At 37.5% G+C, this 17573-nt stretch overlaps 1 protein-coding gene across 17 annotated transcripts in view; it reads left to right on the top strand.

Annotated features, from left to right (window-relative positions):
• The window catches only part of STAU2 (staufen double-stranded RNA binding protein 2), a 331631-nt gene that overhangs the window by 13824 nt on the left and 300234 nt on the right, over nt 1-17573 (top strand).

The raw sequence follows: 17573 nt of genomic DNA, 5'->3' as shown, positions 1-17573 counted from the left end.
GATACATGCTGTGAATAATATTTTTAAATGAGTAGTTGAAGTAGGGCCAAGTTTTGGAGATTAGCTGGTGAGGTAGACTTGACAGGTCAGTGTGTCCTAAGGAATTGGAAAAGTCTATATTAGGCAGTTGTGGTATTGGGAGAGCCTAGCAACTGGGAATTTACAGGGATCAAAATAGTGTGGTGGTTCTTTTTAGTGAGGTTTGGTAGTAGATGTTGGGAACATGGAAGCTAAGAGGAAGCTTTAAGGCCTAACTGAAGTGGAAGGGATGACAGGTAGGACAAGACAGAATTTTTCCATGTCAAAGCAGTAGCAGAACTCTGTAGGGCAAGAGGGAGCCAGGTGTTATTAAAAAAAAAAAAAATTTATTACACTGGATAGTGTAAGACCAGAGTATGATTACCAAGAAACAAAGTCTAGAGTTTAAGGAATAATGACAGCTATCTCAGAGGTTTGTTGTGAGGAGTAATTGAGATAACAAAGGCAAAATGCTTAGCATTGGTCCTGGTACTACTGCTGTTAATTTCACTATTATTATTGCTGTTGGCCGTTGCTGCCTGACTCTGGAAATTGGTGGGAAGGGAGGGCAGACGGCAGACATTTAGGTAGATCATTGAGTAAAGTATTTGGGGGAATGAACCACTTTCTCAAGCCCAGATTGGCTTTGAGGTCCTTCTGCTTCTTGCCACAAGCACCAAGAACTCTATTCTTTTCTCTTAAAAGTTGCTGCTACTTAGTAATAGTTACTTTTCTTTCTGAGACTGGGTGTGGAGATCTGTAATCTGCTCATGTCTCTTGTAGCTGCAGGATATAGCCTACAGTTAGGGGATAAGAAAAATAGTAAACATAAGGAGGTTAAAATGTGTAAGAAAGACTTCTACTTTACCCTATGTTGGTATAATGGGAACTGGATTTATTTTATGTGTAGCCAGCTTCCAAGATGGCCCCCAATGATCCCTGCATCCCGATATTTACACCATGGTGTAATCCCCATACACATTATATTGAGGTTTATCTGTGGAACCAATAGAATGCAACAGAAGTGATGGATCATTTCTTAGGATAGGTTATTTATAATACAAATGTGGTTCCGCCTACTTCCCCTCACTACCCCCAACCTTGGATTACTCACTCTGAGAATAGTTAGCTGCCATGTTGTGAATGGCCCGATGGGGGAGGCCCATGCTGTGGGAAACTAAGGCCTCCTGCCAACAGCCAACAAGGAACTGAGGCCTCTCTAGCCAACAGCATGTGAATGAGCCTTCTTGGAAGCAGATGTTCCAGCTTTAGTCAAGCTTCCAGTCCTAACTGTCCTGCTGACATCTTGACTGCAACCTCATGAGAGATCCGGAGCCAGAACTACCCATCTAAGCTGTTCCCTGATTGCCAACCCTCAGAAACTGTGTGAAAAAAAAGAAATGCTTGTTTTGTTTGTTTGTTTGTTTTTTAATTTTTTTTAGCTTTTTTTGTGTTGAAGTCTTGGTCTGTCGCCCAGGCTAGAGTGCAGTGGTATGATCTCAGCTCACTGCAACCTCTGTCTCCCAGGTTCAGGTGATTCTCCTGCCTCAGCCTCTTGAGTAGCTGGGACTACAGACGTGTACCACCACACCTGGCTAATTTTTGTATTTTTTAGTAGAGATGGTGTTTCATCATGTTGGGCAGGCTGGTCTCAAATTCCTGACCTCAGGTGATCCTCCTGCCTCGGCCTCCCAAAGTGCTGGAATTATAGGCGTGAGTCACCGTGCCTGGCCAATGCTTGATTTTTAAAGCCACAAAATTGGAGGTAACTTGTTATGTATCAAAAATGTACTCTTCCTCTTTAAATAACTTGATAATTTATAAAATATATAAACAATAGCTTTTAGACATTGATGACAGGCAGCACCAGACTGATCCCTGAGAGAATAGGAACAAGTGAGGGTAAAGCCCTTCAATTGTAACAGCTTACTGCAGAGCCTAGAGGCTGTTTATTGGCTGCGGTGCAAGGTGTGGAGGAACCAAAACAGAGCCCAGCAGTCCTACTGAGATAAGAAGACAAAGATAAAAATTTGGGAAGATCAAGGCGATTAGAATTACAGGGCAAAGTACCAGAGAAAAAAGAGCTAAGGGGGTTGGGATTGGCGTTGGGGAGGCATACACTAAAAAGCAAGAGAGCATGAACAAGTGAGCATGCATTTTGGAGATCTCCAGAGGATTCTCCTGGAGTCTTTTGCTGAGTTCTGATTTCGTAGATGCTTGACAGGCCCTACCTGAGGCCAGAGAAAAAAAATACCTGGAAAGCACTAAGAAAAACAATTTCCAGAGTTCACATAAGGCTTCAAATAGTCGTGTTCCTACTATGCAGAGTAAAGGATGTCGTAGAATACATGGGGCACTGGGAAGAGTCCTCAGAAGGCTCCAAATGATTCCACGTAACTTAACTGCACCAGAACACTATTTAGAGGAATACAACAAAATTCAGAACCCAACAATGTAAAATTTAGTTTTTGTCATTCAGTCAAAAAATGCTTGCTTTGACGTTAGCAAGGGATAGAACATCTAGACAGAATATCGGTAAGGAACTAGAGGACCTGAACAACGGTGTAAATCAACTAGACCTAACAGACATACACAGAACATTCAGCAACAGCAAAATATGTATTCTTTTTTTTTTTTTTGTCTTTTTTTTTTTTTGAAAGACGGAGTCTTGCTCTGTTACTCAGCCTGGAGTGCAATGTCTCCATCTTGGCTCACTGCAACCTCTGCCTCCGGAGTTCAAGTGATTCTCCTGCCTCAGCCTCCTGAGTAGCTAGGATTACAGGTGTCCACCACCACACCCAGCTAATTTTTGTATTTTTAGTAGAGACGGGGTTTTGCCGTGTTGGCCAGGCTGGTCTCAGACTCCTGACCTCAGGTGATCCACCCTCCTTGGCCTCTCAAAGTGCGGGGATTATAGGCATGAGCCACTGCACCCTGCCAAAATATATATTCTTTTAAAGTATACATGAAACATTCTCCAGGCTGTATTAGGCCACAAAACAAGTTTCAGTAAATTTAAAAAGATTGAAATCATGCTATGTATCTTCTCCAGTCACAGTGGAATGAAGTTAGTAATCATTAACAGAAGGAATACTGGAAAATTTACAAATATATGGAAATTTACAAATATGTGGGAATTAGAGAATACTTAGAAATAAATTAAAATGGAAACAATATATGTGACTTAAATGATGCAGTGAAAACAGTCCTGAGAGGGAAATTGTTAGCAATAAACATCTACATTAAAGAATAAAAAAGACCTCAAATAAATAATCTTACTTTACATTTTAAAGAAACTAGAAAATGCAAAGCTACCAGAAGAAAGGAAGTAAATAAAGATTAGAGTGAAGATAAATGAAATAGAGAATAGGAAAATAATATAGAGAATTAGTGAAACCAAAAGTTTGATTCTTTGAAAAGAGCAATGAAATTGACAAACCTTTTGCTAGACTGACAAAGAAACAACACAGATAGGTATAACTAAAAGTAGACATGAGTGTGGGGACATTACTACTGACCTTAAACAAAAAGGATTAAAGAGAATACTATGAGCAATCTTATGCACAGATTAGATAACCTACATGAAATGGACACAGTTTTAGAAATACACATTACTAAAACTGACTCAGAAAGAAATAGAAAATATAACAGACTTACAAGTGAACAGATTGAATTAGTTAAAAAATCTCCCAAACTAAGATTACTTGAGCCTGGGAGGTTGAGACTGCAGTGATCCATGATTATGCCATTGCACTCCAACATGGATGATAGAGTGAGACCCTATCTCAAAACAAAACAAAAACTCCCAATCAAAAGTCCAGTACCATATTGCTTCTCTGGCGGATTCTACCAGATATTTAAAGAATAATACCAAATATTTAAATATTTAAAGAGTATGAGAATCGCTCTCATACTCTTCCAAAATATTGGAGAGGAGAGAGTAAGAATACTTCCTAACTCACTCTTTGAGGCCAGTATTATTACCTGATACCAAAGCCAAACAAAGACATAATGAGAAAATTACAGACCAATATTCCTTATTAATACAGATGCAAAAATATTCAACAAAATACTAGCAAACTGAATCTAGCAGCATATTTAAAGGAATATGCACCATGGCCAAGTGGGACTTATTCCCAGGAATGCAAGGGTGGTGTAGTACAACACATTAATAGAATGAAGCGGGGGGAAACCCCCACGTGATTGTTTCAATTGATACAGTAGGCAGTTGATAAAATTCAACAGCTGTTCGTGATAGAAACGCTCAAAATTAGGAAGAGTAGGGAACTTTTTTTTTTTTTTTTTTTAACATTTCCTCAACATTCAGCATTTATGAAAAAACCCACAGCTAACATCCAACTCAATAGTAAAAGACTGAAATCCTTGCCCTTACGATCGGGAACAAGGCATGGATACCCATTCTCACCACAGTTATTCAAGTTGTAGTGGAAGTTATAGCCAGAGCAGTGTGACAAGAAAAAGAAACAAAGACATACAGATTTGGAAGGAAGAAATAAAACTGTCTCTATTTGCAGATGACATGGTCCTATATATAGAAAATCTGAAAGAATCCAGAAAAACCTCCACTAAAGCTAATAAATAACTTGAGCAAAGTTGTAGGTACAAGGTAAGACACAAAAAACGTGTTTCTGTTTCCTTGCAATGAACAATCCAAAAAGAAATTTAAAAAGATTGCATTTATAATAGCATCCAAAAGCCTAGAGCAGTTGACTTGCTTATGAAAGACTTGTGCACTATAAACTACAAAACATGTTGAAATAAAGAAGACCTAAATAAGTGGGAAGACATTTTGTGTTCATGAATTGGAAGACTTTACATTGCCGTTAGGATGGCAATACTGTCCAAAGCAATCTCCAGATTCAATGCAATCTCTATCAAAATTCCATTGGCCTTTTTTTTTTTTTTGCAAAAGTTGGAAAGCTGATCCTCACATTCATATGGAATTGCAACAGATCCAAATAGCCAAAACAGTCTTGAAAAAGAAGAATAAAGCCAGAGGACTCATATTTCCCAATTATGAAACTTACTGCAAAGCTATAATGATCAAAATAGTGTGGTACTGGCATAAGGATAGATGTATAGACTAATAGAATTGAGAGTCCAGAATTAATATATCTGTAGGCAATTGATTTTTAACAAACATGCCAGGATGATTCAGTGGGGAAAGAATAATCTCTTCAAATGGTTTGGGGACCCCTGGAGATCCACATGCAAAACAATAAAGTTGGACCCCTACTTCATGCCATGTGTAAAAATTAACTCGTAAATGGACCAATGGCCAAAATACAAGAACGAAAACTTACAACTCAACAGCAAAAAAAAAAAAAAGCTCAAGTAAAAAATGGGCAAAAGACTTGGAATAGACATTTACTCTAAGAAGATAAACACATCATTAATACTCAGCATCATTAGTGATCAGGGAGATGCAAACGAAAACCACAGTGAGATACCACTTCACAACTACTAGGATGGCCAGAATCAAAAGACGGGCAGTAACTAGTTTTGAGGATGATGTGGAGAAACTGGAACCCTTGTATGTTGCTGGTGGGAATGTTAAATGGTTCAGCCTCTGTGGAAAAAAGAGTTTGACAGTTCCGCAAAGGAACACATAGACTTCTCATATGACCCAGCAATTCCACTCCTAGGTATATACCCTAAAGAATTGAAAGCAGGTACTCAAACAAATACATGACCACACATGTTCATAGCAGCACTGTTTACAATAGCTAAATGGTGGAAACAACCCAAATGTCCATCAGTGGATGAATGAGTAACCAAATTGTAGTCTACATTCCATAAAATATTGTCTAGCGGTAAAGAAATGAAGTATGGATACATGCTACGATGCAGATGAACCTAGAAAACATTAAGTGAAAGAAGACACACACAAATGGTCACATATTGTGTGATTCCATTTATGTGAAATATTCACAATAGGTAATCTATGAGACAGAATGTAGATTGTTGCTTGCCAGGGCCTGGGGTTAAGGCTGAATGAGAAGCAACTGCCTAATGGGTGTTGAATTCCCTTTTGGGGTCATAACAGTGTTTTGGAACCAGGTATAGGTGGTAGTTGTACAACACTGTGAGTGGACTAAATACCACTGGAATGTTCACTTTATTTTTTATTTATTTTTTTGCGACGTAGTCTCCCTCAGTCGCTCAGTCTGGAGTGCAGTGGTGTGATCTCAGCTCACTGCAACCTCTGCCTCCCGGGTTCAAGGGATTCTTCTGCCTCAGCCTCCCCAGTAGCTGGGATTACAGGCACCTGCCACCACGCGCAGCTAAATTTTGTATTTTTAGTAGAGACGGGGTTTCACCATGTTGGCCAGGCTGGTCTTGAACTCCTGACCTCAAGTGATCCACCTGCCTCGGCCTCCCAAAGTGCTGGGATTACAGGAGTGAGCCACCGTGCCCAGCCGAATGTTCACTTTGAATGGATTAATTAGATATTATGTCAATTTTACCTGAATAAAATATTAAAATGCTTACAAAGAAGAATGAAAATACGACCCATAGCCAGGATTTAAAAATTTCCTGAAAAGAAAGAGACCCAGAAATGATAAAGATGATTTAGCAGGCAAAGATGTAGAAACAGTTGCTGCTAATATGCTCTAAATGTTCAAGACGCGAGGGGAAAACAGAAGGATGATGTGGAAATACATAGAAGATCTAAAAATAGAGATGAAGAATGCAGTATCTGAAATAAAATATATATTGGATGGGATTAATAGCAGATAAGACACGCATCAGTGGGCTTGAATAGATAACAATAGTGACTATCCAAAATGAAGCACAGGGTGGAAGGACTAAAGAAAAAACAGCATCAGTGAGCTGTGGGAAATATCGAGTGGTCTAAGACGTGTAATTAGAATCCTAGGAGAAGGGAGGGGAAACAGAAAATATTATAAGAAATAATGACTTTTATTTATTTTTTATTTCAACAGTTTTTGGGGAACAGGTGGTGTTTGGTTACATGAATAAGTTCTTTAGTGGTGATTTCTGAGACTTTGGTGCACCCATCACCCAAGCAGTGTACACTGTACTCAATGTGTAGTCTTTTATACCTCATACCACTTTCATCCTTTCCCCAAGTCCCCAAAGTCCATTGTATCATTCTTATACCTTTACATCCTCACAAGCTTAGCTCCCACTTATGAGTAAGAATGTATGATGTTTGGTTTTCCATTCCAGAGTTACTTCAGTTAGAATAAGTCTCCAGTTCCATCCAGGTTGCTGTGACTGACATTAAGAAATAATGACTTTAAACCTCTGTTCTCTGTTTGGTAGAAACTATAAACCTGTAGATGATGGTAAGAAGTCAACCTAAAGTAGAAGAAATATTAAAAAAAAAAAAAACCTAACCACGCACATCATAATCAAGTAGCTGAAAATTGGTGGTATTGAAATAAAAATTTTTTTGTTGTTGTTGTTGAGACAGGTCTTGAGACAGGTTTCCCAGGCTGGAGTGCAGTGGCACGATGATGGCTCATTGCAGCCTCGACCTCCCAGGCTGAAGCAGTCCTGCCACCTCAGCCTCTCAAGTAGCCAGGATTACAGACATGCACCACTATACCTGGCTAATTTTTATATATTTTGTTGAGAAGGGGTTTTGCCATGTTGCTCAGGTTGGTCTCCCAACTCCTGGACTCAAGTGATTCACCTGCCTCGGCCTCCCAAAGGGCTGGGATTACAGGCATGAGCCACTATGTTTGGTTAATTTTTTTATTTTTAGTAGAGATGGGTGGGGTTTTGCCATGTTGGCTAGGCTGGTCTTGAACTCCTGACCTCAAGTGATCCCACTCACCTTGGCCTCCCAAAGTGTTGGGATTACAGGTGTGAGCCACCATGCCTGACCCATTTTTAACTTTTAAAAAGATAATTGACTAAAACAAAAATACTAACAATGCCTTAAGGGCTTATACATAGAAATTAATTGATGTCAGTAGCATAAAGAATGGGATAAGGGAAAGGGAAGTATAGAATTTTTAGGTGCTTATATCATACATGAAGTGGAATGATATTTGAAGGTAGGCTGTGTATGTTTTAGAACAATTCCTATACGACAAAATAAAAATAGTAAGCCTATGTAGGATATAAAGTGGATACTAAAAATAATCAGTCTAAAAGAAGATAGATAAAGATGAAGAAAGGAACAAATAACAGGACAAAAATGTAGCAAAACAGTAGATATAAATCTAGTAATATTGATAATTATAATAAATGTAAATGACTTAAATGCTAAATTTAAAAGGCAAAGATTGTCAGATGGTATAGAAAAGCAAGACTCAAGTACAGATGCTTCTTGACTTATGATGGTGTTAGGTCCTGTTAAACCCATTGTAAGATGAAAATATTGAAAGTCAAAAATATATTTCATACACATAATTAACTGGGCATGGTGGCTCATGCCTATATCCCAGCACTTTGGGAGGCCAAGGCTGGCAGTTAATTTGAACCTAGGAGTTCAAGACCAGCCTGGACAACATGGTGAAAACCCATCTCTACAAAAAATACAAAAATTAGCTGGATGTGGTGGTGTGCACCTGTAGTCCTAGCTACTTGGGAGGCTGAAGTGCGAGGGTTGCTTGAGCCCAGGAGGTCAAGGCTGCAGTGAGTTATAGTCTTCATTGCATTCTAGTCTGGGTGACAGTGGGACCTTGACTCAGAAAAAAAAAAAAAAAATATATATATATATATACACACACACACACACACAACCTACTGAACATCATAGCTTAGCCTAGCCTACCTTAAATGTGCTCAGAACACTTAAATTAGCCTACAGTTAGGCAAAATCATCTAACATACATCCTATTTTATAATAAAGTGTTAAATATCTCATTATAATTTATTGAATGTGATACTGAAAGTGAAAAATAGAATGCTTGTATAGGTACTTCAGTATGGTTTCTACTGAGTGCATATCACTTTGTCACTACGGTAAAGTTGAATCATAAGGTGAACCATTGTAAGTCAGGGACCATATATTTACGATGTTTACAAGAAACTCATTTTAAATAGATACAGATAGATTAAATATACAAGGATGGGTGGGGACTTTTGCATCTGGTCCATGTGGTGTAACAAGGATCATGTTTACTGTCCTCTTGAAACAATCCTACCCCTCTTCTCCAAAAAACAAAATATGTAGAAACAACAATGATTAAGACATTCAGGTCAGTGATTCTTGAGAGAAGAAACAAACAAGGTGAGTCCTACAATTGCCCCAGGCCTACTGCACAGAGAGATTTTCCAGGATGTGACACAGAGAGTAGAAACTGAGATGTGGAGTCTGGCAAACTCTTGAGTTGAGAAGATGTTGCTGCTCTGGAGCGAACTAGTAAATTATAAAAGCAAGACTTGAACAAACTGTTTCCAAATTACTCAACTGTATCCCTAGACAAAGTCCAAAAAGATTTATAGGAGTCATATAGCAAGGTAAAATGAACAAGGTTTGTCATTCAGTTAAAGATTACCATGTATGCAAAGAAGCATGAAATATGACCCATAATTATGAGAATCATCAATCAAAATTGACATGGAACTGACACAGATGATAGAATTAGCAGAGGGCATTAAAACATTATAACTGTATTCCATGTATTCAAAAAGTTAGAGATACAGAAGAGACAAAAAGACCCATATCAAACTTACAACGATGAAAACTACAACTGAGATGAAAAATATATGGTATGAGATTAATGGTAAATTAGATATTGCAGAAAAAATTATGAATTAACTTGAAGGCAGAGCAATAGAAACCATCCAGAATGAAGCATAGAGAAAAAAGAAAAAAAGTCAGTGAGCTGTGGGACACTCAAGCAGCCAAGTAGACGAATAATTGTAGTTCTCAAGGGACATAATATACAGAAGAATGTATTTTAAGAAATAATGGCCAAAAATGTTTTAGACTTAAGCCATAAACCTACAGATAAAGAAGCTGAATGAGTTTTAAGTATAAGAAACGTAAAACTACACCAAGGTATAGCAGGTCCTCAAATAATGTTTCAACATCATTTTGTCATAATGTTGATGAGAGAAAAAGAATTAATTCCTGGCTGGGGCCAGTATTGGTGTAATGTTTGCATGTTCTTCCCATGTCTACATGGGTTTTCTCTGGGACTTCAGTTTCCTCCCACATTAGGGAGATGTGAGCATTAGGTTAATTGGCTTCTCTAGATTGCCAGAGATATGCACATTAGGTTAATTGGCTTCTCTAGATTGTTCCAGTATGAGTTAGTCGGGGTGTGTGTGTGCGCACACGCGCGCACTCTAGTATGGAATAGCATCCTGTCTAAGGCTGGTTTCTGCCTTGTGCCCTGAGCGGCTAGGATACGCTTTGACCACCTGTGACCCTGAACTAGAAGAATTGGGTAAATAATTATCTTACTTGTTTTTATTAATCTTTCTTAAGTGTATGTGTAGCTCACATTGATTTCATTGTTAAATATTAGAAGTGTTTTGGTATTTATTTAGAAGTTTGGTGATGTTTTTGTAACTAGAAATACACTGTAGGAACTTAACACTTGTTTATATTGATTGGACCATGGTAAAATTGGTTCTATTCTACTTTGTTTCACTTGAAGTTGCAGCTTCCAAGAACTTACTGATGATGTTAAGTGAGGACTTACTGTACATTATAATCAAATTGTTGAAAGCAAATGATAAAGAGAAAATCTGAAAAGCAGTCAGAGAAGGAGATATGGTCATTTTGTGTGTAGAGGAAGAAAGATAAAGATGATTATCTTAATAGACTTATCAGAAACGATATAAGCAAACAAACTGGGGAAGCATCTTTAAAGTACTGAAAGATGAAAAATGTCAATATATAATTCTGTATTTGACAAAAATATGTTTCTAAAATAAAGATGAGATAAAGATGTTTACAACATAGAAGCAGAAAGAATTTATTGCTAACATTTCCCCTCTGGAAGAAAATTTAAAAGCAATTCTTCAGACAGCAGGAAAATGATACCAGATGCAAATATGGAGTTACATGAAAGAAAGAACACTAGAAATGGTAACTACTTGGGTAAATACATAAGATTTTGTTTCTTATTAGTTAAATCTCCTTAAAAGATAACTGACTGCTTAAAGCAAATATATTAACAAGCTGTTGTGGGGTTTATAACTTATCTAAAAGTAAAATGCATGATAACAATAGCTAAAAGGCAGGGAGGGAGAAATGGAGGTATACTGTTATAAGATTCTTTTGCTCTGTGTGAGGTGATAATATCACTGGAAGATAGACTGTGGTAAGTTAAAAATGTATTCTGTAAACTCTAGAGTAGCCCCTAAAATAGCAAAATAGAGAGTTACAACTAATAAGCCAATAAAAAGGAGATAAAATGGAGTCACACAAAATAATTCAACAGAAGTCAAAAAATAAGAAAAAAGGAACAAACACCAAATGGGACAAATATAAATAGCAAGATGATAGAATCAAACCTAACCATATGAATAATCACACTAAATGTAAATAGTCTAAACACTCCAATTTAAAGGCTGAATTTGTCAGATTGGATATAAAAGCAAGATCCAACTATATGCTTGCCTACAAGAAATAGTTTATAAACATAAACAGGTTAAAAGTAAAAGAATGGGAAAAGATATAATATGGTAACCTAGTCAAAAGCAACTTGGAGTGGCTATATTAATATTAAAGTATATTTCAGAGCAAGGAATATTTCCAGGGATAAAGAAGGTCATTTCATTTATAATGGTAAAGAGGTCAGTTAAGAGGATATAATGATGTTACATGTTTATGCACCTAATAACAGAGCTTCAAAACACATGAAACAAAAACTAATAGAAATGCAAGGAGAAATTGAGAAATCCAGTCATAATTGGAGATTTTAGTAACCCCTGTCAGTAATTGATAGAAGTGGACAGAAAATGATCAAAGATATGGTAGACTTGAATAACTGTTAACCAACTTGACTTGATTGCATTTATAGAACACTGTACCTAAAAAGAGTAGAATACATATTTGTTCACAAGTTTATCCAAAACATTTGCAATGATAAACCGTATTTTGGGCCATAAAGCACTTTTTTTTTTTTTTTTTGGAGGTGGGGTTTTGCTTTGTTCATGCTGTAGTGAAGTGGTACCACCATGTCTCACTGCAGCCTTGACCTCCTGGGCTCAAACAATCCTCGCATTTCAGCTCCCTGAGTATCTAGGACTATAAATGTGTGCCGCCACACCCAGCTAATATTCTTTTTTTTTTTTTTTTTTGTAGTGTTGTGATCTTACTGTGTTGCCCAGGCTGGGTTCAGCCTGATTCTCTGAACTCCTGGGTTCAGGTGATTCTCCTGCCTCTGCCTCCCAGACTCCTAGGATTACATGCGTGAGCCACAGTGCCTGGCCATGAAACAAGTCTTAAATGAATTCAAAAGGATTCAAGTCATTAAAAAATTGTATCTGATTACAGTGGAATTAGGAATCATTAACAGAAAGATTCTTGGGAAATCTCTAAATATTTGGAAATTAAAAAATATAAGTAATCTATGGTTTAAAAAGAAGGAGAGGTAAATTAGAAAGTATTTTAAACTAAATGACAACAGCAATACAACATTAGAAGATATTACTAAAACAGTATTTAGGGAGAAATTTATAGCTCCAAATGTATATATTTTGAAAGAAGAATGAACTCAAATAACTCAAATATTTGACTTCAGCTTCCATCTTAAGAGACTAGAAAAAGAAGAGCAAATTAATCCCAAAGGAAGAAAGGAAGAAGAAAATGGATAACATGAATAGCTTTTTTTTTTGAGATAGGGTCTCACTCTGTCGCCCAGGCTGGAGAGCAGTGGTCTGATGATAGCTCACTGTGGCCTTGACCTCAAGTGATCTTCCCACTTCAGCCTCCTAGCTGGGACTTCAGGCACATGCTACCATGCCTGGCTAATTTTTTTATTTTTAATTTTTGTAGAGATAAGGTTTCACCATGTTGCACTGACTGGTCTCCAGCTCCTGGGCTCAAGTGATCCTCTTGCTTTGGCCTGAAGTGATAGGATTACAGACATGAGCTATCATGCCTGGCCCTGAGTAGCTTTTTATATGTTAAAGAAATAAAAATTGTAGTAAAAGTCTACTTAAAAAGAAAACTCTAGGTCCAGATAGTTTCACTGGTGAATTATACGAGTTAAGGAAAAAGTAATATCAATTTTATGTGCTTTTAAAAATATTGAAGTGGAAGGAATTTTTTACAAGGCTCATAATGCCAGCATTACTGGGATACCAGAATCAGACAAATACATTTTAAGGAAATTACAGACCAGTATGTCTCATAAATACAATTGCAAAAACCTAAACAAATTTTCAGCAAATCTAATTCAACAGTTTATTAAAAAGATAATATGTTATGACCATGTGGAGTTTATCTCAGGAATGTGGGGTTGGTTTAATGTTCAAAAAAATCAGTAGTGTAATTTACCATATTAATGAACTAAAAAGCAAAAATCACATGATCATCTCAATAGATGCAGAAAAATCATTTGATAAAATCTAATATTCAGTATCATAAAGACTCTCAGCAAACTAGGAGTGGAAGTGAACTTTCCCAGTCTGCTAATGTGCTTCTATGAAAAACCTTATTAGCTGACCTTGTACTTATTGGTGAAAAACTGGACCTTTTTTTTTTTTTTTTTTTGAGAGAGTCTTGCTCTGTCGCCCATCCTGGAGTGGCACGATCTCGGCTCATTGAAAGCTCCGCCTCATGAGTTCATGCCATTCTCATGCCTCAGCCTCCCTAGTAGCTGGGATTACAGGCACCAGCCACTATGTCTGGCTAATTTTTTTGTATTTTTTAGTAGGGACGGGGTTTCACCAGATTAGCCAGGATGGTCTTGATCTCCTGACCTTGTGATCCACCCGCCTCAGCCTCCCAAAATGCTGGGATTACAGGCATGAGCTACGGCGCCCGGCCGAAACTGGACCCTTTTTTTAAAAAAAGAAGAAGACGGGATGTCCACTTTAACCAGTTCCGTTTGATGTTGCCGTGGAGGTTCTAGCCCATGCCATCATGCAAGAGAAGGAAATACATGGTATTCAGATTGGAAAGAAATGAATAAAACTGTCCTTATTCACAGATGACCTGCTTGTCTATGTAGAAAATCTGATGGAATCCTATTAGAACTAATGAATTAGTATAGCAGAGTTGCAGGATAGAAGAGCAGTATGCAAAAACCAATTGTGTTTCTATATATTAGCAGAGAACAATCATAAATGAAAATAAAAGAGTAGCATTTTCAAAAGCATAAAAAATATGAACTGCTTAGGGATAAGTCTAACAAAATATGTTAAAGAAAATGAGAACTACAAAATACTGCTGCAAGAAATTAAAGGATACCTAAATAAGATACAGTTGATTCTCATTATTCATGGATTCTTTACCTGGGAATTTGCTTACTCACTAATTTTTATTTGTAACCCCAAAACCAATACTTGCAGTGCTTTTGTGGTCATTCTCAGACACTTGCAGGGGCAAAACATTTTGAATCACCCGGTGCACACATACCCAGCTGGGATCAAACAAGACAATGCTCTGCTTTCTTATTTTGGGTTTCATATTGTAAGCAAGTAGCCCTTCTTGGTTTATTTAGTGCTGCGTTTTTTGCATGTTTGTGCTTTTTGGTTATTTTGATGTTTAAAATGTTTAAAGTGTAATGTTTAAGTGCCATATAGTGTTTCTAAGTACCAGGAGGCTCTGATATGCCTTACGGAGAAAATATGTGTATTAGATAAGCCTTATTCAGGCAGGAGTTAAACAGTACTATTGGATGTGAGTTCAATGTTAATGAATCACTAACATATTAGTAATACATCTAGACAAGAAGTCTTTAAACAGAAACACATAAAACATGACATATGATCAGTTCACAAAAATGTCACCAGAAGCTTGCAAGAACCTAATACTTTAGTTCCCCTGAGAGCAATGGCTCTATAATTGCTAATTCACGTAACAGTCATTGACACATTATTATCTCAATAATGAGAAGTGACTGTATATCCTGTTCGTGGGTTGGAATACTCAACTTTGTTAAAATGTTGATTTTCACCAAATTAGTCTATAGATTTAAGAGACTTATATTTCAGTCTTTGCAGACTTTTTTATAGAACTGCACAGGGTGATTCTAAAATTCATATGGAAATTTAAAGAACTTTAAAAAACTGTGAAAAAGAACAGTGTGGGAGCCAACACTACCTAATTTCAAGAATTATAAAGCTGTAAAATAGTCTGGCATAAAAATAGGTAAATAGGCGGGAGAATAGCTTGAACCCAGGAGGCAGAGGTTGCAGTGAGCCGAGATCGCGCCACTGCACTCCAGCCTGGGCGACAGAACGAGACTTCGTCTCAAAAACAACAACAACAACAACAAAGACAAATAGATTAGTGAAAACAGAATTGGTAGTCCAGAAATAAACTCCTATATATGTAGATAACTAATAATTTTGACAAAGGCATAAAGGCAATGTAGTGGGAGAAATGTAGCCTTTTCCACAATTGGAAACAATTGGATATTGATATACAAAAAATGGATTCATACCTTGCACTGTATACAAAAACTAACTCAAAATGGCTTCTGGACTTAAATGTAAAACCTAAAACTATAATGTTCATGGAAGAAAACAGGAGAAAAAAATTTTTAGACCTCAGTTAGGTAATAATTTCTTAGATATACATTAAAAGTACAAACTATAAAAATTGATAAATTAGACTATTAAAATCTGCTCTTTAAAAGACACTGGTAAGAGAATAAAGAGAAAAGCCACAGTTTGGGAAATAAATTTTTATTTTTTTCATAGTGATTCCCCTTTATTATTTTCTAAGATGACTGTCCATTTGCTCCAACATTGTTAGCAATTCATCTTTTTCCTACTACTTTATTTATTTTTTTTGGAGACAGAGTCTTGCTCTGTTCCCCAGGCTGGAGTGCAGTGGTACCATCTTGGCTCACTGCAGCCCCTCACCTCTTGGGCTGAAGTGATTCTTGTGCCTCAGCCTCCTGAGTAGGTGGGATCACAGGCGCACACTACCGTGCCCAGCTAATTTTTGTATTTTTAATAGAGGCGGGGTTTCACCATGTTGCCCAGACTGGTTTTGAACTCCTGACCTAAAACGATCCACCTGCCTCGGCCTCCCAAAGTGCTGGGATTACAGGTGTGAGCCACCGCGCCTGGCCTAGAAGAAAATCTTTACCAAGCATATGTCTAATCAATAACTTGTATGTAGGATGTGTAAAGAATGCTTCAAATTCAGCAATAAGAAAAAAAAAATCAAAAGTGGTAAAATATTCAGACACTTTACCACAGGAGATACAGATGACATATAAGCAAATGAAAAAAAGTTAATTAACAGTATTCATTAGGGAGATGCAAATTAAAATCATGAGGTATCATTATACACATATTTAGAATGACTGAAGTTAAGAAGACTGATCAAACTAAATACTGGTAAGGGCACACTGTGTTTTTGTCCTGTTTAAATCTCTAGATAGCTTCATTGGAAAAGTTGGAGATGGAGGCACAACATGGCCTGCTTTGAATCAGATCTTTGAGCATTATTTTTCTGTTTTTCAGGACCATGGTGGCACTCTCAAGACTAGAAAGAACTTACTCTGGCCGGGCGCAGTGGCTCACGCCTGTAATCCCAGCACTTTGGGAGGCCGAGGCGGGTGGATCACGTGGGGTCAGGAGTTCGAGACCAGCCTGACCAACGTGGAGAAACCCCGTCTCTACTAAAAATACAAAAAATTAGCTGGGCGTGGTGGCGGGCGCCTGTAGTCCCAGCTACTCGGGAGGCTGAGGCAGGAGAATGGCATGAACCCGGGAGGCAGAGCTTGCAGTGAGCCAAGATCACACCAGTGCACTCCAGCCTGGGTGACAGAGTGAGACTCTTGTCTCAAAAAAAAATTAGCTGGGCGTGGTGGTGCATCCTGTAATCCCAGCTACTCGGGAGGCTGAGGCAGGAGAATCGCTTGAGTTTGGGAGGCGGAGCTTGCAGTGAGGCGAGATTGCACCACTGCACTGTAGCCTGGTCAACAGAGCGAGACAACGTCTCAAAAAAAAAAAAAAAAAAAAAAAGATAAATATATGATCACACAGTAAGCTGTTGTAACTTTTGTCATTCACCAGTTTGCAAAGTTTTCCCATGTCGGTTCATAAGCTCTGTACCTCTTTCTCTTTTCAAAGCTGCATAATTCATGTAGTTTAGCCAATTTTTGGTAAATACTAATATTTATCTTGTTTATAGTTTTTGCTATTATAGTCTTGTTTTCCAGATTATCATTGCAAATGTCTTCCTGTAGTATGAATCCTCAGATTAATAATTGCTGTTTTAAAGATAGGTACAATTGAAACTTTAATCAATGTTGCCCATCAAAAATTTTGTACTAATTTGTATTTGCACCAACAGAATTCTCACCCATTTTCCCCACATACTTGTTAATACTTAAATGATTATTAAAAAAAAACTTTATCAGTCTAATAGGGGAAAATTATATATCACTGGAATTTGAATTTTTCTT

This window comes from Pongo abelii, chromosome 7 (assembly GCF_028885655.2).
Source record: "Pongo abelii isolate AG06213 chromosome 7, NHGRI_mPonAbe1-v2.0_pri, whole genome shotgun sequence".
Taxonomy (NCBI): domain Eukaryota; kingdom Metazoa; phylum Chordata; class Mammalia; order Primates; family Hominidae; genus Pongo; species Pongo abelii.
The sequence above is the reverse complement of the archived record's forward strand: the minus strand, read 5'-3'. Positions and strand labels throughout refer to the sequence as shown.